This window comes from Lithobates pipiens, unplaced genomic scaffold (assembly GCF_037356315.1).
Source record: "Lithobates pipiens isolate NorthernLeopardFrog02 unplaced genomic scaffold, aLitPip1_a1.2 Scaffold_1, whole genome shotgun sequence".
Lineage (NCBI taxonomy): Eukaryota > Metazoa > Chordata > Amphibia > Anura > Ranidae > Lithobates > Lithobates pipiens.
Window position 1 is genome coordinate 124686266 of NW_027507685.1, and position 23711 is coordinate 124709976.

At 44.4% G+C, this 23711-nt stretch overlaps 1 protein-coding gene across 2 annotated transcripts in view; it reads right to left on the reverse strand.

The window, feature by feature from the left end:
- The window catches only part of RNF208 (ring finger protein 208), a 115076-nt gene that overhangs the window by 80398 nt on the left and 10967 nt on the right, over nt 1–23711 (reverse strand). The window contains exon 2 of one of the 2 annotated variants that reach the window (XM_077476062.1): nt 18140–18188. The exons of the other annotated variant lie outside the window; for it this stretch is intronic. The gene's annotated coding sequence lies outside the window, so the exon portion shown is untranslated. The remainder of the gene's footprint in view (nt 1–18139; nt 18189–23711) is intronic. 2 annotated transcript variants of the gene reach the window in all.

Consider the following 23711-nt stretch of genomic DNA (forward strand, 5'->3'; position numbering starts at 1 on the left):
CACTCACACTGTATAAATTACACTGGCAGGGAAAGGGCAATCAAAGGGTTAAATATGTTCCCTATGTTCACTTTCTTATTGTGTGGAAGGTGCTGAGACTAGACGAAGAGAGAGACAGGTGTTCCTGATTAGTAAGGATAGGCCGAACACCCCCGGTTCGTTTTCGCACAAGAACATCTCGAACAGCCAAAAACTTCTAGTGAACATGCAAACCATATCTATTGGACACGAACATGGAAAATCAAAAGTCCTAATTTTAAAGGCTTATATGCAAGTTATTGCCATAAAAAATGTATGGGGATCTAGGTACCAGGAAGTGCGAACAACCTACAGATACATTGTTCGGCGCAGCAGGGCCACCCCCTTGCAGTATATGTGCAGTGGGCGGTCCGAAAGTAGTTAAAGTGAATCTGTCAAGTTTTTCAAATGTTTATAAGTTTAGCGCCCACCCCATTTAGGTGGGTGCTTAGTGTGTTCACATAAAGGTAATGAACAACTTTTCTGCTTCCAAGGGAGTAGTGTGCTACATAAGTAAATGCCTTGCCCTAAGATGACCGTTTGTAGGCAGGGCCTAGGCCCAGGGCACTCAGTCAGAGAGAGCGACCGCACACGTGAACCTTTCCCTGTGCTAATCACTTTCCCTCAGCAATGGGGTCTCTGTCCTTGACCTACCACTCGCTCCAGGTGTGCTCGAATGACACAGGACACCCTATATATAGGGTTCCCGGTCAAGATGACTGCCCGAGGTCCCCAGAGGTTATAGCGTCCAATTGGACTGCTTTCTCTAAGACCCGGACAGAGTTTACAAGGGGACAATTCCCCTAACAGACTCTATTTGCAATAAAGGCATAGTGCCACCTACAGAACATTCTGTTACCTTTAGTAGCAAAAAATAACCCTTTGTGTGCCTTTCTAAAAAAAAAATGTTTTATTTTGTTACTGGGGTCTGACCGCCTCCCATCCTCTTGTCCAAAGAGAATTTCCTTACTGAGGGCATTCTCATTGGAGAGGGTGAAGACAGTTGGTGGGCAGGATTCTCCTCCGTTCTTTAGGGATTCAACTTTTAAAATGGCTGAAAGATTTGCTAACTAATCTGATCTGTAAACTGGTGTAAGGGTCCTTTTTACCCCTTCACATGTCTATATTAGTGTAATTTATGGCAACTCCCTCTCTGTTCCTAGGCCACACTCTTCCAGGCTTTAATTGAGTGGACTTCAGCGGGGAATGTAGGAAGAAAAGGGGTTGTGAGGAAGGATTCTCTTTTATACCAGGAAATACCTAATAAAAGTCCACAAACGTAAAGTAAAAAAATGAATTGATGTAAAAATCTTCTAAAGACAATAAAGTCCATCCACCAACTCCTTGAATGCATCTTGAAGAGTTGACTACAACACTTCTTTTGCCCTTCACCACAAATAAGGCTGGCCTTTTATCAAAGGAACCACAGGGATCAACCAGGCCTCTAGACATTCATCAATGGCAAATGCCAAGCACCAACTTTCAATGATTCCAAGGATCAGTATGTCAGATCAGGCCACATCCAGAAAAGAGCAGAGGCCACACATAGTGTAAAACCGCCATCTTTTTTACTTAAAACTTTAGGCAGGTACTTGAAGGAAAATACAGCATATCACATCATGTACCAAAGCCTCTCCGGTGTCCACTCGGTCCATAAAGACACGGATGAGCAAGTTTGGGGTGGAGGAATTTGGCTGGCCTGCACAGTATCCTGACCTCAACCCAAACACCTTTGGGATGAATTAGAGAGGAGACTATAAGCCAGGCCTTCTCGTCCTACATCAGTGCCTGACCTCACAAATGCGCTTCTGGAAGAATGGTCAAACATCCCCATAGACACACTCCTAAACCTTGTGGACAGTCTTTCCAGAAGAGCTGAAGCTGTTCTTGCTGTGGGCCAACTCAATATTGAACCCTATGGACTAAGAATGGGATGTCATTAAAGTTCATGTGAGTGTAAAGGCAAGTGTCCCAATATTTTTGGTAATATGGAGCATGTGTATATATAGATTCTGACATCCAATATTCTGGTGATTAGTGGGTGCTCCTTTGTTTACACACTTTCACACTGAGCGCAAAATAACAATTTTGTATTTTTAATACCTAATAAAGAATGAACACTATGGAGGCTGCAATTGCCACTTCTCATTTTGCAAATCCTAGTTTCTTGGCTGTCATGTTTCACCTCATGTTTCCATATGCTGTGATTTTTACCTGAAACGAGCATGCAAATAAGAATGTCTTACTTTACTCTGACTTTACAGATGTACATACAATACATGTTCCAGGTCAGTGACTCAAACCATACTGGGCCCAGTTGCTCTAGCCACAAAACTAGCATTGAAAGCCCCATGTGCTCCTCTGGAATGGTTTGGTGTAGATACATTCCATTCTATCAAAACATGTGTAGCGGCAGCTCCTGAAGAGCACGCGCTATGCGGGTTTTTCTAAAATTAAAGTTGCCTAAACTGCAGTTTGGTTTGGGTGTAATTATCTAAATTGGGCCTCAGCATCAGTCTGACTGGACTGTGAGATGTTCAGCCTGGCCACAAGGGGCACTGCCTCTTCTGGCAAGCATGGAACTGTGGTCTGGTCAGGAGCTTAATTTACTCTCTCTCTGAGCCAGCCCAGTGGGAGGGGCGCTCTCGCTGTGCTTCTGGGAGAGGGTACATAAGATGCAGATGTCAAGTGGTTCAGGGTTCCGGTCCAGTATGATGTGCTGATTACATGTTCCTGGTCCTCCTGACCTGCCCCCAGGAAGGCTATGGCCTGGGGTGCGGATCCACCTGACTTTAATGCCTTGGAGCTGGCTAGCCCAAGGCAAGGAAACTAAAGGAGGATTCTGAGGTGGTTGGGTGCCGTCTCCGGTTCGAGCATTCCAGGGGAGGACTCTTCAGAAGAACACCAGGTACGGGTTGGTTTTCTTAGCAAGAGCCTGGAAGGACTGAAGTAACTGAGAGAATCCGGTCTTGTGGATATCGCCAAGCAGGCTGAAAGATCCAGGTATCCTACAAGTGTTTCAAGTTTAGTTTCCCTACATGTTCTGCAACAACGTCTGTGGCAAAGACTTTGTTCCTGAGTAAGCATCAAGTTGGCTGCTAGGCCTTGTGAGAGAGGGACTGTCCAACTTGAGTGATCATCCAGCTGCGAAGTAAGCAAGTTCTTTAATGTTTTTGGACTTTGCCACTAAGGCTGCTTTCACACTGGGGCGGTATTCAGGCGTTACAGCGCTAAAAATAGCGCCTGTGTAACGCCTGAAAAAAACCGGCCCCTTTAACTCCAGTGTGAAAGCCGGAGGGCTTTCACACTGGAGCGATGCGCTGGCAGGACGGTGAAAAAAGTCCTGCTAGCCGCATCTTTGCAGCGGTGAAGGAGCAGTTTATTCACCGCTCCTATACCGCTCCTACCCATTGAAATCAATGGGACACCGCAGCGGCGCTTTGCGGGCGGGTTTAACCCCTTTTCGGCCGCTAGCGGGGGTTAAAACCACTAAAAACCGCTAAAACGACGGTAAAGCGCCGCTAAAAATAGCGGCGCTTTAGCGCCGAAGCTGCTCCCGCCCCAGTGGGAAAGCAAGCTTAGGCCGGGTACACACACGTGGACTGTTCACTCAACTTTGTCCGTCAAACAGTTTCAGCAAACAGTCCGCTCAAAATTAGCATGGACGGACTTGCCCACACACGACGAACGAACAGTTTGCTGAAACCGTGCGCGATGACGTGAACGGCACGTACGACGGGACGGAAAATACGACGTCCTATACACTGCATTACAACTTTCGGCGTGTAAATCCTTTCTGAGCATGCGCGGAACTTAGTTTGACGAACAAGCCTACACACGAGGGGACTGTTCGCTGAAACCAAGTTTCAGCGGACAGTTTTTCGGAATTTCCGAAAAACTTTGTTCAGCAGACTGTCCGCTGAAACTGTCCGCTGAAAGCCCACACACGAGCGGACTGTCCGCCGAAACACTGTTCAGCGGACAAAGTTGGGCGAACAGTCCCCGCGTGTGTACGCGGCCTAAGAGTACCTGAACTTCCTTTTCCAACCCTCTGATCCCAAGTTTAAAGACTGTTCAATTGTCTGAGTTTTGCAAATAAAATCCATTCAAGTGGATCTATTGTCAGTCTCAAGTTACTGGGCCATCTACCACGGGATATCCCCTAGACGTGCAACAAGGAGAATGGAGGGTAACGGTAAGCCCAAAAATAATCAATTTGTGGTTGAACTGAATGGACTTGTGTCTTTTTTCAACCTGACTAACTATGTAACTATGTAACCAGCCTCTCCTTCAGGGGTCAATGCTACACATGTATGGAATCTCACCCCACAATCTTTTGGACCCTCTACTAATCAAAAATCCCTTTTCATGGAGTGGGTGTCAAAGATGGTGAGCCAAACTACACAGATGGAGCTTAGGCTCCCCAATTGAGACCCCTATGTTAGTTCTCTATATGTCAGGTTGATAGTAAACATCTGCCTTGTAAACAGAATCTCTTCTCTTTCCCTGCTGCTAGCCGAGAGGATTACCCAAGATTTGCCTATCGTCATATAAACTCTGCTCCTGAATCCAACAGTAAATAAATTATTTTATACTGCAGAGGGGATATGAGTTGTTTTATTTATTCTCACAGCCCAATTAGAATTCTTCAGGATCCTTCCTTGCGAACAGAGAAATCACACACTTTGATGGTAAAAATTGGCCATGAAATTGTTTTTTCTGCCTCTTGCTTTAGAAGGAAGCTGTGCGCATTTCATGATTATTTATTCATCAGGCAGTTATCTTAATTGCACATAATTCACAGGACCCTATTGATTATTGCTTCAGAAGGACCGCGAGTCTGCGGGGCAACCAAGCTTATCAAAGACAGTGGTGAGGAAAAAGAGACAGCATTTACACAGCGCAGTAGGGGCTAGTGTAAGATAATGTGTTTTTAAGGGCACCTGTCTTACTACAAAGGGGTCAAAGAGGAGCTGGGTACCGAACCTTTAAGGAAGTTTAAAGGGAATTTGTAAAGCTAATGTTAAGATCCATCCTGAGTCGTCAATCCCCACCAACTTTGCAGTAAAGAGGTTCAATCTTGGAAGTGTTTGGTGTTGCATTGATATTCAGACATGCGGAAGGAAAAATGAAACTGTCACAACTGTACATTATGCCGTTGGCTAGATAAAAACTTCTACTTCACTTAATGAAAGTCATTTCCTCACTAGTCAAAACACTATAGAATCGCTATTTCTAGCCATGGAACAGCGACAGTGCGTCAACTCAGTTGTTCAGCCAATGGGGGGAAAACGTGTGGGCTCACAGTACTTCTGTTGGTGGTGAGTTTGTGTCTCTGCAGCAGAATTACCAGTGTTACTAAAAGTGGAACTTCACCCAAAAAGGTAAGTTTGCACTTATTTTTTTTTTTGGGGGGGGGGGATTTCCTAGGCAACCTGATTAGAAGCTTATACCCCGGCGCCCCCTCCTCCCTCCCTAAAGGTACCAGTAGACTGGAAGACCATTCACAAAGCACAGCACGGCTCGCAAGGCTTGACAGCTGGTTTTCCTTCGTTAAGATGCCCGGAGCTAGGAACCCGAAGCCCATTAAAAGATAGGCAGGGTTGGGACAGTGCTGGATCTCTTGACAGGTAAGTGTACTTATATTAAAATTCAGCAGCTACAGTATTTGTAGCTGCTGACTTTTATTTTTTGGGAGGGAGACTAAAGCTCCTATGTGTCATTAAACCCAGACTATGGAAAACTCTCATTACATGCTATATAACAGTGTGCATACTCACAAAGCCACTAAAACATTTGTAATATGTAGAGTGAAATATAGCTGGTTGATCCTGCCTTCAGCTGTCCCTTTCATCTTCTCTGTGTCCTCACTGCAGGCTGAGATTAGGCTGAGATTGTGTACGCCAGCTGGTGTCCTCTACTGAGCATGCTCATATTTCAGTTCCTTTCCGAGTTCTTGATTTTCTCCTTTTTATTATCTGTGCAGCCCGTGAGACTATAGTGTCACACATGTGGACGTATACACAGTGGTAAATCACACTCTCCTCCCTCCCTCCTCCTCCAAGTCCTCCTATTGCTAAACACTGGGGGCAGGATATAGTATGCTGATTAATTACATTTGCTAAGAAAACCACAAAAAAGCTTTGTTTTAATATAAATCAGTCATACATATATTAAATGTAATTTCTAATACCTGTAAAGTAAAAACAAAAGAGCCTTGGATGCAGATGCAATCTGAACAAAATTAAATCTGGTGTCAGTCATCTTTCACTCCGCCTACATTATATTAATACACAAAAAAAACTTTTGATGTTCAATAAAGATTTATAGGGACCTATAAAACAGTTTTTGAATACTTATTTATGTGACCGGCACAGCACCAATCAGGGCTGACCAGACACAGACTCACAGAGAGCATACATCAGCGGATGCCAAAAAAACAGGGAAAGATCATGGAACCACACAACTGCACTGCAGGAATAAGGTACTAAGAGAATAATAAAAATAAAAAAATACAATGAAATTATATATATGATTTATATGACTGAATTATGGCAATTAACACTTCCCTGTTTAATATCCCTTTAAGCCTAACTACTTAAGCCTAACTACTACCCACCTACTAGGGGTGGGCGAATGGTTCGGCCCGAGCATACGTTTGGGCAGAACATTCGGCGAACATCCGAACAAATGTTCGACCGTTTGTTCGCCACCTCAAACCGGCCACAATGCATTGCAGCGCTGAACGGAGCATTGTAAGCCCCTAGTGGCTGAAGAAGAGAAAGCTTCAGCCAATCAGGGCACAGAGCACTGTCAGAGTCATGATTGGACACTTCCATCATGACTTTATCCAATCATGGCTCATTCCCTCCCCACAGTATAAAAGTATTCTTTCAATGGCAGCCATTTTCAGTGTGATTACGGCATGGAGAGATAGATCAGGGCTCTGTTCAGTGCTATTAGTTAGTTAGTGTGTTATACTGTGCTAGTTTGCTTCAATTGTCAGTGCAGAATATTAGTTTAGTGTCAGTCTAGGGATAGTGTGAGTGTAGTTAGGAGGACCATCATTCAGCTTTGCATAGTGTGCAGCTAGAGTAGGGACAGCTCAAATAGTTTCACTGTAGTGTAGTGAGACTGTGTCATTCATACATACATTAGGGTAGAGAAGGGACAGATAGTTTCAGTGTAGTGTACTTAGACTGTGTCAGTAATCTTTACATTAGTGTATAACTAGAGTAGGTACAGTTCAGATAGCATCAGTGTAGTGACGGTTGAACACCATCTATTTTATTTAGTTACTGCCAGTTTAACGCCATTTACTTCTGTGTGCGTTGCTCACAGTTTAATGCCATATAGTTCTGTGTGCGTTACTGCCAATTTAACACCATATAGGTCTGTGTGCGTTACTCCAGTTTAACGCCATTTACTTCTGTGTGCGTTACTGCCAGTTTAACACCATATAGTTCTGTGTGAGATACTGACAGTTTACTACCATATAGTTCTGTGCGTCATTTTACGTTTGGTGCATTATATTGCAGTATATTATAGTGTATCCATGGAGTGTGTCTGTGTAGTGTGAGTAATCAAATTAAAGTGCACCAAACACCTCTTTACATTGATTAAAGTGCATCTATGTACAGATTTCCACTTCTTCTTTACATTTGCTTATAGGCACTGCCCCCTCCCTCCCAATAATGTCTGGGAGGACAACAAGGAGAGGCAGACATTCCTTTGGCACTGTAATGGGGCCAGCAAAAAATGTGTCCACAGGCAAAGGTGGACGTGGTGGTCAGTCCTCATGCAGGGCATAATTTCCTCTATTTAGTGAGTTTGCCCGTGCTATCCAGCCACAGCATGCAGGGGAGGTGGTGGACTGGCTTACTAAACCTTGTTCATCTGCCTCATCCTCTGTCACACAAGCAGAGACAAGTGTGCAGTCCCCTGCCGTTGCTAGTGTGGATAAACTTGCCTCCTTGTCCACATCTATTCCTGCCATAACCCCAACATCAGCCATTGAGGAGTGAGCTAAGTTATTTGGCCACAGCATCAGCCACTTGTTCCTTGATGATGCCCAGCCATTACTGGATTCAGATGTTGGTTCTGGGGTTGAGGATGACAGGAGCATGAGCCTAGAGAGAGGGAGAAACACTGGTAGACAAATTGGCATTCATGTTTCCCAAGACGCAGCTTATTGCCAAGTTGTCTCCAGTTGTAATGATGAAGATGGAGGAGATGGAGATGATGATGAGGTCACTGATGCCACTTGGGTGGCAGATACAGCATGGGGGGAAACTTACAGTGAGGCGGCACAACCCCAAGGAGGCCGACATCAAGAAAGAGTACAGAGCAGCCACCCTATTCCATCACATGCAGCTGTTATCTCCCCGGCCCACTCCCCAAAGCTCAGCTGTCTGGGCCTTTTTCAGCACATCTGTGGCAGATCGCACTGTTGCTATCTGCAAACTGTGTCTCAGTCACATCAAACGTGGCAAAAACACCATCCATTTGGGTATCACATGCTTAACAAGGCATTGAACATCCAATCATTCAGCCCATTGGCAAGGGCACCTAAATGCCACACAAAAGGGGCACAAATCTGTCCCTCCTCCTCCTTACCCACTTCAGTCTGCCTCACTATACTGAGTCATTACCTCTCAGCAGCCTCCACTGACAGGGATGATGGTATAGCACAGGGTGTCCCAGGTTCTAGCAACACAACTGCCAGCAGCACACCACCAGCTGTAGACTGTAGCCGGCAAATTTCTCTGCCCCATCTGCTGCAGCGGAAAAAATATATATACAGTCCCTGCCATTCACATACCCAGCGTCTAAATGCAAGCTTGTCAAAGCTGTTGGCTCTCCAACTTCTGCCTTTCAGCCTGGTGGAATCTACCCCCTTCTGTGAATTCACACAATGTGCTGTACCACAAGAGCAGGTTCCCAGACGCTACTACTCTTCACGTAAGGCTGTTCTATCTCTCTACCATTACGTGGAAGGGAATGTTCTGGCATCGTTGGGCAAGGCAGTCAGCAGTAAATTCACCTTACTGCTGACACTTGGCCCAACAAGCATGAGCAGGGACGATGTATTTAGTTCACAGCACATTGGGTAATACTGCTTGCAACTCGAAAGGATGCAGGACAGGGCTCGGTGATGCAGCTTGTTGTGTCCTGTCTCCATACAGCTGGTGGTGACGATGCCTGATCTGTGAGCTCTACCCTCTCCTCCACCTTCATGCCCTCCTCTGCAGAATTGTCCTATGAACATCAGGTAGCCCCTAAGCGTTCAAATGGTTATTTCATGAATCAGGCTAAAAGGAGCCATGCAGTGCTTCAGCTGGCGTGTTTAGGAGACAGGAACCACACCGGAGCAGAGATTCTTGCAGCTCTACAGGGATAGACCCAGAGGTGGTTCACACCACGCCACCTGGAGCCAGGAATGGTGGCGTGCGATAATGGCTCAAACCTCCTGTCTGCCATTATACAGGGAAGGTTGACACATGTGCCATACTTGGCACATGTCCTCAATTTGGTGGTGCAGTTTCCTAAATACTTACCCAGGGTTGCAAGATGTGCTAAAGCTGACCAGAAGAGTCTGTAGCCATTTCAGGGGTTAATACACAGCCAGTGCTCAGTTGGCTGAAATTCAGGGGGAATTCCGCCTACCTGTAAACCACCTGATTTGTGACATACCCACCAGGTGGAACTCGACGTTGGCAATGCTGCAGTGGCTATACATGTGGCAGAGGGCCATCAATGAGTACCTCTGTGAGTACAGCACAACAACAGGCTCAGGCTGCCTTGGCTTTTTTTCCCCACACCAATGGATGATCATTAAGAATGCATGCAATGTATTCTCACCATTTGAGGAGGCCACAAGGATGGTGAGCCATGACAGTGCATGCATCAGTGACTCAATCCCTGTTGTGTTCTTGCTGAAGCAGAATCTGCGTGGCATTATGGACAGTGGAGTCAGAGCAGTAGGATGAAGAGGAGGACTTCTTTCCTCTCAAGGCCCACTTTATCCAGACACCATCATTCCTATATCACAGAACACACAAGAGGAGAGAGGGGAGGAAGATGAGGAGAAGGATTCTGGCATTTTCATAGGCTTTGAAGAAGAGGAAGACATGAGTCAATCTGTAAGCTATGGCTTTCCAACCCCAGGACCCTTGGAAATAGTACGTGGCTGGGAAGAGGAAGTTCCAGATGCTGTCATCCTGAGTGACCCCAAGGAGTCTGCTTCTCAAGCCTTAGAAAATTTGAGGCGCATGGGCAACCTCATGCTTCAAAGCCTGCGAATGGACCCAAGAATACATGGCATAAAGAAGGATGATTACTGGTTGGAAACCCTGCTTGACCATGGTTATAAGGGGAAGGTCTCAGAACTCATCCCATCCCCACAGAGAGTGCAGAAGATAAAATCTCTTGAGGACACGTTAAGGAGGATTTTATTAAATGTTTTTCCTGACTCCAGTAGGTTATAGTGTCGTGGAAAACATAGCTTTGAGTCTTCTGTTGGTCAAGAGAGGAGCGTTGGAGAAGGCGTCCACCTAAGTGAGGCATTTTGGAATTTTTTAGTCCTTGCCGCCCAGGGCTGTCAGATCCCATCGGCAGTGTCTGCATCACATGGTGGATGATTACCTCGGGGGCCAAAAAAGAGATGGAGACCTTTCCAGCTGACGATCCACTGACTTACTGGGTCATGAGAATAGACCACCGGCCAGAACTTGCCCAGTGTGCTATTGATTTTTTGGGCTGCCCTGCAACCAGTGTGCTTTCAGAACTGGAGAAGGTTTTGTTACTGATCATAGAATGCATCTGTCCACAGACTCCGTGGACCGTTTGACTTTTATAAAAATGAATCAGTCCTGGATTATCAGCTATGAAGCCCCTGATGCAGATGTCACTGATTAAGTCTTTTTGGGATATGAAATCTCTGCAGGACTTCAAGGCTGTCTAGCTTTGAGGGTGTTCAATCATTTCATCTGGAGGAATGTTTTTGGTATAGGTTACATGGGCACAGTTAACACCCAAAGACCAATTTTTCAGCACCCGTTTGACAGGTGCTTATCATTGCAATTTTTTTTGCCTTCATCAAGAGCACCTTTATAGGGTTAAAGTGGGAAGGCGCCCCCGACACCCAAAGAGTAATTTTTATGCACCTGTTTGACAGGTGCATATACTTGCAACTTTTTACAGCAAGGCCAATTCTTACTTTCATCAGGATTACTGCTATAGGGTTACAGTGGGAAGGTGCCACCGACACCCAAAGACCAATTTTTACGCACCTGATACTTCTATCCAAAGTCAAAGTGACACCAGAATGTATCCAAAAAATCGAATCTAATCTTGTTCCCAGTGCACTACATTGTGGCCTCATCATACGCACTGGCTCCCCAGCTGTTGCTGAGCAAAATAAAGACAGCTTGCAGGGAAAATGTCATTTTTTTTGGCTTTATAAATGCAATTATTGCTGCAGCAGATTATAGACATGGTACAGATCTGACACTTTACAGGTAGACTAAGGGAACCCCCCCAGGGGCTATATTGGAAGGAATTTTTAATTTTTATGCTTTCACTTTAAAAATCAAAAAATCATTGCTCATTTAAAAATGACGGTTTTCACAAACCTTTTTTTTTATTGATACATGTCCCCCAGGGCAGGACCTGGACCCCTATAACCGTTGTGTGCCCAATTACTTATACATACTTATACATATAAGCCTTCAAAATGGGCACTTTTGATTTTTGACGTTTGGGTCCCATTGACTTTAATGGAGTTCGCTATTCGGGTCCGAACTTTCGCAGTGTTCAAATGTTTGGGTGAAAACCGAACAGGGGTCCGTTCGGCCCATCCCTACCACCTACTACCTAACCTTGGATTGTCATGATAACAGTCAGATAGTATGTAGACAATCAGTGGAAAAATAAGACAGCATCTACCTACCCTCCTCCTTCACAGAATTACATTGGTAGTTAGCATATTAATATTATTAACCTGTTGCCGCCCACGTAACACACATATGCAGCGGCAAAATGTTGGGCTTTATTACCTACATGCTGCATATACTGTATGTGTCACTGGGTGGCTGATGTTTCTGTGTGCACTCCCAGCACAGCGACCAAGCTGTCAAAGAGAGTGCACTCTTAAAGTGACATTAAGTGACATTATATGCTAACAAGAAGGCAGAAAGTGAATTAGTAGATAGTCAGAGCTCTGCATTCTTGTCTGTGAGTATTGAAGCTGTTAGATCAGCATGTCAGACAGGCATTTTCAACAAACAAATGTTCCCAGCAAGGGTTTGCTTTAACACCTACAGGACAGAAGTAGGTAGGTGGTAGGTGGTAGTCTGCTACAATCTTAGGAATGCATAGAGCTGACTTGGAGGTTTTGTTTTCACACAAAGCTAGAGTCCTGCTTTAAGTTAGACATGGTTGGAAGATGGAGTGGTCCTCCTGGTGACGTAGGGGAAGTTTCTGGATGTAGTTTCTAAATATAGAACGGGTGAGAGTTGAGTCCACCCACTCCTTTTTGGCTGGGCTGTTTTCTTTGAGGGTGGGTGAGTGTTTCTGGCTGTGAGGTCACAGAAGGAAATGTAAGAATCAGGAAGCCCTCGAATGAGCTGCTCCCAATGTGAAGTCATCACAGCGTACAACGCTTCACTGTTATATGGGAACGATTACAAGAGAGCTTCCCACTATGGGCTCTTCCCAGAAGCTGACACCTTTCATAAATCATCCACAAATGAATATTCTGGGCTGATCTGCTGACGAACAATAACTGCCAACTCCCCCATATTTAAAAAAAAGGATTTTGAATTAGCGACCTGGAAAAAAACTTTTGAAATCTGGAAGTTCCCTATTAGTTAGTACTGGTCCATAAAATCTTTATTCTGGATGCAGTATAGTGACAGCACAACACAGCGACTCGTGCAATCTTCTGGGTCACATCACGCTCCCGCATTAAGATAAAAAAAAATATGTCATACTTACCTCCTCTGTGCAAACATATTGCACAGGGCGGTCCCTTACCTCCTCTTTGATAGTCACCAGTGGTGGCCCCCCAGCTACTCATCATAAAAAAATAAAAATAAATAATGGCCCTTTAAGTGTGCGGGGGACACAGGACACAAAGGTTTATGGAAAGCATAACGTGCTGCAATCACTGAGAAAAAAAATGTCCCTTTAAGTGTTTGCAAACACAAAGCTCTATTGGCTTCCTTTAGATAATCCTTGAGGGGTAGAGCTTTGCACCCTGAACACTCCCACTGTAGCATTGTTCTCTGTTGTGGTTAGTGATTGGCATCACTTCTGGTTTCTGGCTGGTCCAAAGGTGGATGCTATGAGAGCTGTGAGTACGAGGAGGGAGAGGGGGGACTCTGATGGGGATGCCTGATGTACAGGGGGACTCTGATGGGGATGCCTGATGTACAGGGGGACTCTGATGGGGACCACCTGATGTACATGGGGACTCTGATGGGGACACCTGTTGTAAAGGTGGACTCTGATTGGGACACCTGATGTAAAGGGGCACCTGTTGTAAAGGGGGACTCTGATTGAGACACCTGATGTATAGGGGGACGCTGATGGGAACACCTAATGTAAAGTGAGACTCTGATGGGGACACCTGATGTAAAGGGGGACTCTGATGGGAACACCTAATGTAAAGTGAGACTCTGATGGGGACACCTGATGTAAAGGGGGACTCTGATGGGGATGCCTGATGTGACGGGGGACACTGATGGGGATACCTGATGTAAAGGAGGACTCTTATGGGGACATCTGCTGTAAAGGGGGACTCCGATAGGGACAACAGACGTAAAGAGGGACTCTAACTGGCACATCATATGTAAAGAGGGCACTCTGACTGCCACACCTTACGTAAAGAGGGGACTCTGATGAGAACACCTAATGTAAAGGGGGGACCTGATTTAAAGGACACTGATGGGGACACCTGATGTAAAGGGGGGCTCTGTTGGGGACACCTGATTTTAAGAATAACTCTTATGGTGACATCCTGATGTAAAGAAGGACTCTGATGGGGACACCTGATGTAAAGGGGCACTCCGATTGAGACACCTGATGCATAGGGGGATTCTGATGGGGACACCTGATGTACAGCTGGACTCTGATGGGTACACCTGTTGTAAAGAGGGACTGTGATTGGGACACCTTATGTAAAGAGAGGACTCTGATGGGGACACCTGATATAAAGGGGAACCTGATTTAAAGGAAACTGATGGGGACACCTGATGTAAAGGGGAACTCTGATGGAGACACTTGATGTACAGGGGGACTCTGATAGGGACACCTGATGTACATGGGGACTCTGATGGTGACACCTGTTGTAAAGGTGGACTCTGATTGGGACACCTAATGTAAAGGGGGCACCTGTTGTAAAGGGGGACTCTGACTGAGACACCTGATATATAGGAGGACTCTGATGGGGACACCTGATGCATAGGGGGACTCTGATGGCTAAACCTGATGTAAAGGGGAACTCTGATGGAGACACCTGATGTACAGGGGGACTCTGATTGGGACACCTCATGTAAAGGGGGCACCTATTGGAAAAGGGGACTCTGACTGAGACACCTGATATATAGGAGGACTCTGATGGGGACACCTGATGTATAGGGGGACTCTGATGGCTACACCTGATGTACAGGGGAATTCTGATGGGGACACCTGTTGTAAAGGTGGATTCTGATTGGGACACCTGATGTAAAGGGGACACCTGTTGTAAAGGTGGACTCTGATTGGGACACCTGATGTAAAGGGGGCACCTGTTGTAAAGGGGGACTCTGATTGGGACACCTGATATAAAATGGGACTCTGATGAGTTCACCTTGTGTTAAGTGGTTTTATTTTATTTTACTTGAAATGTGGATGTGATTAGCCTACTGTGACGGGCACAGTGAGGCTGCATATGATGGGCACAGTGAGGCTGCTTTTGATAGGCACAGTTCTATCTAGCAGTAATGATACATAATCACCTGAGAAATGGCTATTTACAGTTCTGCATTACTTACAGGTTTATTTTTCAGTTTTTTTGCCCCCCCCCCCAACATTTTGAGCACCAGCCTCCACTGGTAGTCACCCACCAGCGCTGTCTGCTCCTTATTCCCCTGAGTGCCCCTTAGCAACCCAAGTGCTAAAGGGGCACCTGTGCATAGGTGCCCTCGAGTTGGGCTGTGTGCTTTCATAGAAACACACAGCGCAGAGAAGCCACACCTCCACTCCCTCCTCACAGGAGTCTGACTGACAGCAGCAAGAGCCTATGGTGGTGCAGGGCTGTAGCTGAAACAGCGCTGGAGCAGTGACAGGCAACAGGTAAGTGTTTAGGAATAGGGGTGGGTAGGATAGGTAGTTTTTTTTTTCTTTACCCCGAAGCCCTCGTTCAAATTGACTGCGGCTTTGAAAACGTGCATATTGACTGTGGCTTTGAAGCCCTAGTTCACATTGACTGTGGCTTTGAAGCCCTAGTTCACATTGACTGCAGCTTTGAAAATGTACAACTTCATCTGAAATCACACAATATCAAAGCAGCCTGCCAGCACGACTTTGAGTGTGACTTAGATATCTGTGTGGCTAAAGTAGTGAAGGAACTACTTTTTCAAATCAGTGCGGCACTGCAAAGTCAGCGTCGCATCAATTTGAACAGTGAAATTGCCAGCAATAGGGTGCTGGAGCGTTGACAGGAAACCACTAAGTGTTTAGGGATAGGGGTGAGTAGGATAGGTAGTTTTTTTTTCTTTTACCCCAAGCCCTCAGATTGACTGCCGCTTTGAAAAGGTGCATATTGACTGCGGCTTTAAAGCCACTGGTTCACATTGACTGCGGCTTCGAAAATGTACAACTTCATCTGAAATCACACAATTTCAAAGCAGCATGCCAGCACAACTTTGAAGATATCTGTGAGGCTAAAGTAGTGAAAGAACTACTTTTTTCAAATCAGTGCGGCACCTTAAAGTCGGCATTGTATCGATTTGAACAGTGCAACTGCTGGCAATAGGGTGCGACTTGTCATGCGATTTGACCTGTCAATGTGAACAAGGGCCAATACTGAGAATACATTAAGGTAAAAAAAAAAGACTTTAAGGCTGGGTTCACACTAATGCGATTGCAGACACTGCCTGTGATTTGCACAGTATTCCTGTGCTGGGCACATCACACGTGATGTCTGTGCGGTGCAAATTCAACTATACAGTTTGTATGGCTGAAATTGCATCTCATTCGCACCTAATTGGGGCAGGACCCTTTTTTTGTCCGGACTGGAATCCAATTCCATCAGATTTACACACTTTGCAGCTGTTCGCAGGGCGCAGTGTAAACTGCCCTCAACTCAGATGCAGTGCAGGAACTTGAACAGGAATTGCTGTGGTTCCCGCATTGCACCAGTGTGAACGCAGCCTAATGCAGCATACACAAGGTCGGATTTTCTGATGGGAAATGTTGGATGTGAGCTTGTTGGCTGAAAGCCTGATAGTGTGTATGCTCCATCGAACATTTGTTGTCCGACTTTGTACACAAGTCCGTCACACAAAAGTTCACGCATGCTTGGAATCAAGTACGAGCTGGAACTAGCGTTGGTAATGGAGATATCACATTCGTCACGTGGCAAATTATGAAATCTCTAAATGCAGTGCATTCTCTTCTTCTTTATAATGCTATAATAATGAAGTTGCTTTGCTGCTGACAAACATATTTTTTATTAATTCTAGTGATCTTCGGAATAATTTTTGTTTTTGTTGTTTGTTTTTTTCTTGTGATCTCCAGAATAATCTTTATCTCCATAATTTGTTTTTTTTATCGTCATTTCCAGAATACTCTTTTATTTTTTTCTAATAATCTTCATAATTTTAATTTTCGTTTTGTGTGTCAACTTACCACAACACCATTATTATCTTCTATTTTTTTAATCTCAAAGATACAACTATGTTGGTGTCCCTTGTTAATTTGACATTGTATTTTTGAAATATACCTGCCTACTCACAAACAAACTGTCCTTTTTGAAGTAAAACACATAGCCAAGTATTTGTCCAAACAAAAATTTAATAGGGAGCACACGATCATGACAAAATAAAGAGGATTCCGCAACAAAAAGCGCAAAAAATGAAATGAAAAGCGCAAAATGAAAAGCGGGAAACAACACTTACCAAACTTCTACTAACACAAAATTAGCAGAAGGAGCCCAAAGGCTGGCGCCTGACAATCGAACTTCCTCTTTATCGGCTCGTAGTATGTCTAGTATGTCACTACGTTTGTGTTTGTGTGCCGTTTGCATGCAAGACAAGTTTTTGGCCAACACCCAAAAGTCAGAGGCTTTGTCTGAGGAAAATCCGATCGTGTGTACGAGGCTGTAGAGTGCCTTTACTCTGGATAAAGGAGCACAGGGGAACCTTTGGACAGCAGCATTGTTAATCTGAGGGGAGTGTTAGATGTACTAGCAGATTTAAATACACTAAAGCTCAGCCTTTTTTAGCAGGGACCAGACGAGATTAGATCTATCTAGGGACAGGCTGATTGTGCAAACAGCCTTTCTACATGCGATTACTGCCGCCAGCTAGAGCCACTGGCATAACACAATAGCACTGCAGGGGGCATTCCCCTATCATCATAGACTGTGTTCATGGGGGAATCAAGTAATTTTCTTTCTTTGCCCCCATGGTGGAAAGAAAGAATATCTGGTAATTATTGATGAGCTGAACACCCCCGGTTCGGTTCGCACCAGAACATGCGAACAGACAAACAATTTGTGCAAACATGTGAAAAACGTTAAAATCTATGGGATACGAACGTGAAAAATCAAAGGCTTCTATGCAAGTTATTGCCATAAAAAGTGTTTGTATGAAGGTAAAAAAAAAACCTTTAGTCTGTAGAATCACTTTAAGCTTAGAAGAAAAAAATAAATAAATCTGGAAGTAGATTTTTTACTCTCCACTCTTAGTACATCAACCCCAATATCTCACAAGAATGGCAACAGGAAAAGAGCATGTGGCTCATTGAAACTCTTCCCCCCTTTTTTTTATTTATACATTTTGTTTGTTTGTTTTGGGGTTCTTTTTTTTGTTAACTTTTTTGTCTGTTTGTCCCCAGCATGTTTGAATCCACTTACCGAATTTGCTGCATGTCCTCCGATCCTTGCAGAAAGCAAAGATATTTCCCTATGGTCAGAATAAAAAAAACATTTCTCAGTAAGCACAGCAGATGCTTGCACAAGCATATGTTATCTAATCTGTATTTCTGATTATTATTTGAGAACCTCAAACCTCATTCTAGCCTACGGAAAACAAAACTTTTTTTTTTATTGGTCTTGTAGTCTGTGTTACATAAGGGTGGAGTAGGTACAACCCGTATGTTACTTTAGTTTCGTGTGGCTTTTGTAGTGGTCACATCATGTAGTCTCCCCTGCACATAATTACACGAAGGCAAACATCTAATTAAGTTGAGATGTTAATGGAATATTTTTTTAAAGAAATTTTATGTTAAAGTAGTTCTAAAGGCAGCGGAGGAGCTAGGACTGCCGACAGGGGACCAAAAAAGAAGAGGATAAGGAGGTGTCTCCCAGGGGTATGCCTTCATTATCTCCATAAAAATAAAATTCTTTTTATAGTATAAATTATACATATATTTTTCTAATAAATAACATTTCTAATCATATGAAGTTAATACCAAGTGTCCCCCTTTACATCAGAGTCCACAGAGTTCCCCTTTACATGAGAGTCCAGAGTTCCCCTTTTTCATCTGAACTCGCAGAGTTCCCTTCACTGTAAGGGGGGCTCTGCAGACTCTGATGTAAGGGAGAACTCTGGAGACATAAGGGATGCTCTGGAAACCCTGATTTAAGAGGAAACACTGAGTACTCTGATGTATGGAGAAGACTCTGATGTAAGGGGGAAGCACTGTGGCCTCTGGTGTGAAGGGGAAATCTGATGTAAGGGTGTTCTGAGAACCCTGATTTGCTTTGATGTACTTACTCAGAGGCAGGAGAGAGAAGGGGGGAGACTTCAGTCACAGATAGGGATGGATGGTGAGCTCACTCACCCCTTGGCAATCAGCACCTCTCATCCAGATGTATCTGAGGCTGCTGGACTTCAAATTTCTGGCCCCCACTTTCCATTTCTGAGGCACAGCGCCATGGATTGGTGTGTGAGCAGACACAGAGGGTTAGGAGTGGGGGGAAGAGGTGCAAATTGAGCCCTATTTCCTCTCCTGTCTTTGTGTGTCTTGGGGGGATTGTTAGTGCTGGCTTTGGGCAGTGTGAAAGAGTGTGTAACAGACAGACACTCTCAGCTTAGACCAGGGGTTGAGAAATTTGCTTGGAATCTAGGAGCCAGCTAAAAAAAATTAGGTGCCAGGTCCGTAACGGCGATCTGGACCTGTCCCTGGCCTGACATGTAGACGAGTGAGGGGAAGATTGCTCCCAGCCCCCCCCCTGTCTCCAAGTCATTGCCCATAGCTCTTAGAGGGACATTTTATTTATTTTATTTTTTTCAAATGACAAATTTGTTTAAAATAAAATTTTAGTGTAAATATGAAATGTGAGGTCTCTCTGACCCCAGATCTCATATATAAGAGGACCTGTCATGCTTTTTTCTATAAAAAAATAAAATAATTTTAAACGCGCCCTGTCCCGCCAAGCTTGCGTGCAGAAGTGAACGCATATGAAAGCAGTGTTAAAACCACACATGTGAGGTATCGCTGCGATCGGAAGAGTGAGAGCAATAATTCTAGCCCCAGACCTCCTCTGTAACTTAAAATGTTCAACCTGTAGAATTTTTTAAACGTCGCCTATGGAGATTTTAAAGGGTAAAAGTTTGTCGCCATTCCACGAGCGGGCGCAATTTTGAAGCAGGACATGTTGGGTATCGATTTACTCGGCGTAACATTATCTTTCACAATATAAAAAAAAAATTGGGCTAACTTTACTGTTGTCTTGTTTTTTTTTTTAAATTAAATAAATTATTTTTCCCCAAATAAGTGTGCTTGTAAGTCCGCTGTGCAAATACGGTGTGACAGACAGTATTGCAACAACCACCATTTTATTCTCTAGGGTGTTAGAATAAAAAATATATATCATGTTTAGGAATTCTAAGTAAAAGGGAAGGAGATAGGCTGGCAGGCAGGGGAAGCTCCATTAGCATTGCTGGTTGTCATTCCAACGGCCACCACAAGAGGGCGCCAGATTCCAGAAGGAACCATAGGATCGCAGAAGGCCTCGAAGCCGGGGGCTCAATTACCGGCCGCCGGCGGCACGGCCCGTCGCGATCACCCTGGGGGGGTCCACGGAGACAGGATACCTCCAGCTGTGCTGCCCCAGGCGCCAGGTCACTAAATCTAGTCGCAAATGCGACCTGGCGCCCGGGTTTTGTCGAGCCCTGGCTTAGACAACTGCAACCATCAACCCTGATGGGAAGCCATAGTCCTGTATGAATCATGTGTCCGGGTTTCAGGCAGTCTGAATCCCAGACACATGATTCAAAACACAAACTGTCCGGGTGAATCCTAGGCAGGTGGCAGCCCTAAATCCAGCACTTAGCAATGATTAGAGTGATTGTTGGGCCATTAATTGTATCTGGTTACCAGGCTGGCTGCAACAGTTTACCTCCATGGCCAGGAGTCAGAGAGTGTACGCAATCTTTACAAAGTGATGTGATTTAATCCACATCAACACAACCTTCAGTGGTCTGTCCATGAAGTGCTGGTGGGAGCGGATCTTGGTTTGCAGAGCTGTGGTCCCAGATTCAGGACTTTATCTGCATGTAGTGGCAAAGCAAAATATGCTTTGTTCCTGGTATAAATCTGGAAAGTCAGAGCTCAGCATAGCTATTCTAAGTTTAGTGATGTAAAAAGTACTGAATCCTTGGAACAGCATGACAGCCTGAGAACTATTATTTTCAAAGGAGAGGTCACCCATGCAGACTTTCATACTTGCTCACTATAGATGACCCTGAGACATAACCAGTAAAGCCCAGTAAAGTCTTTGTCTCAAAAATATGTTTGTGACCCCAGTTTAAGCTAAAGCAAGAAGAACCGTGACACACACTTGTGCAAAGGGCTTTCCTATTAAAAACTTACCACACTAGGCATGAGGGCACAGCAAGGTTAGTTCTTTAGCTGTGCTGGGAATTCAGCCTGCTCTGCTCCAGTGATCAGACTTATGCTGACAACCCCCTCCCCCCCGGGCTGCACAGTCATTCACTGGGAAGACCAGTGTGATTCTGTTTCTCCTCCCTCAGCTCTCTGTTTCCCTTATGTAGCTGAGAACAAAGGGAATGTGATCACTTTTAAAAAAAGGGTACCTATACATTTTTTTTATATCTATACACAAATGTTTTACCTTTCATTCCTATTTTAAACAGAATGGGTTGTTTTACAAGGTGAAGGGTAACATATACCGTATTTATCAGCGTATAATACGCACCCCAAGTTTAGGAGGGAAGTTTAAGGGAAAAAAACATGCATTTAAATGCCCATCAATGCAGCCTTATCAGTGTCCATCTGCAGCCTTGTCCCTCATTGCAGAATGATCAGTGTCCATCTGCAGCCTTCTTGCCCAGTGTCATTGCAGCCTTATCGTTTAAAATTACCACCGCCAAGATACACAGAGCCGGATGTCCTGTGTACTCGGCTCCTCTCACAGTCCTGCCCCGCTCCTATGATGGACATAACACAGGTCCAGTGGCACTCGGCTATGTGTATATCAGCAGGGCTCTCTCCTCCAGACAGCAGGGATCGGCGTATAATACGCACCCACGAATTTCCCCTGATTTTAAGGGAAAAAGGTGTGTGCTATACGCCGATAAATACAGTATTTTAACTGCTTCCCGACAGCCTCACGCAGATATACTGTGGCAGAATGGCACTACAGGCAGATTAACATACCTGTATGTTGCCCTTTAAGAGGTGGCTTTCCGGCGTGCACGTGCTCCTGCTGGGAGCTCCATGCCCATGATCGCGGGTCCCGCAGACTAGATGTCTGCGGGGATACCCGCGATCGTCTTGTGGTGAGGAAGAATGGGGAGATGCTAATGTAAACAAGCATCACTGCCACTGATCACCGCTCCCTGTAATCAGGAGCGGTGATCAGTGACGTGTCACACACAGCCCCTCCCCCCACAGTTAGAACCACTCCCTAGGACACACTTAATCCCTACAGTGCCACCTAGTGTAAGTCACATTTACACAGTAATCAATGCATTTTTAATTGCACTGATCGCTGTATAAATGTGAATGATCCCAAAATTGCACCAAAAGTGTCCGATGTGTCCGCCATAATGTCGCAGTCACCTTAAAAATCGCTGATTGCCGACATTACTAATAAAAAAAATATATTAATAGAAATGCCATAAAATGATCCCCTATTTTTCAAACGCTATAACTTTTGCGCAAACCAATCAATAAATGTTTATTGCGATTGTTTTTACCAAAAATATGTAGAAGAATGAATATTGGCCTAAACTGAGGGAAAAAAAATGTTTTTTTATATTTTTTTGGGGGGATATTTATTATAGCAAATAGTAAAACATAATGCGTTTTTTTCAAAATTGTCGCTATTTTTTGTTTATAGAGCAAAAAATAAAAAATGCAGAGGTGGGGAAAAAGGGAGCCACCTCGCATGACTGCGCAATTGTCAGTTAAAGCGGCGCAGTGCCAAATTGCAAAAAGTGCTCTGGTCTTTGGCCAGCCAAATGGTCCGGGGCTTAAGTGGTTAAAGTGCATCTTTCCATTCCCCAAGTATATAGCCATACTGGCACCTTTATATTCTGCTCCATCAGGTGTTGCAAATTATTTTTTTCCCATTTGAAAAGGTTCCTCTTCCTGAAACCTTCAGCCTTAGCATATTAAAGCGGAGGCTCAAACAAAAACGCTTGTACCAAAACCAAATGCCCAAATGAAAGGAAAAAAGACTTCATTTCAACGAGTACTTGAAACATCTACGAAATCAGAGTTTATCTGCTGTAAGAGTTGGAGCAGTATACGCCCTGGAATGTAGCTGTGGGCTCCAATATATAGGCCGCATCAAGAGACCACTTAGGGTTCGCATAAAAGAACATGTGCAGAACATACTAAAGGGCTTAAACATAGCATATCAAAACACTTTGCCACCCACCATAATAAGGACCCCTCACAATTGAAATTTTGGGGAATAGAGCCATATGTGAAACACTGGCGTGGCGGACACAAAGTAAGGACTCTGAGCCAGCTTGAGTCTAAGTGGATTTTCACCCTAGACACTCTCACGCCACGAGGCCTCAACACTGAATTCGATCTCAGTTGTTTTATCAGTGATTTTTAATTTTCCATCGAGTTGCTCACACTTTGACCAGCACTCTGAAGAGTGACTTAGCCACACTCCCTAGGCCCCCCTTTTTTGATATACACATTGACTAGTTTTATTCTTTAGTCCTGGGCAGTCCCGTCTTTTAACATACCTTTCAATTAGAAATTCCTATTTTAACTAGCCCTCTGAAGAGCAACCCCCTTACTTCGTTTTATTTCCTTCTGACACACACTTCTCTATTATGCGGCACCCACTATTATTCCCCTTGGGACTCACCTCTCCTCGCTGGCTCTTTCTATATTGAATATTTTTTCTCCACCCATACTGGTTTTTATATATGTTTATGTTTTTTATATCTGTGTTTTTATTCATATTACCAAATTTTTATTTATTGCATTATAAT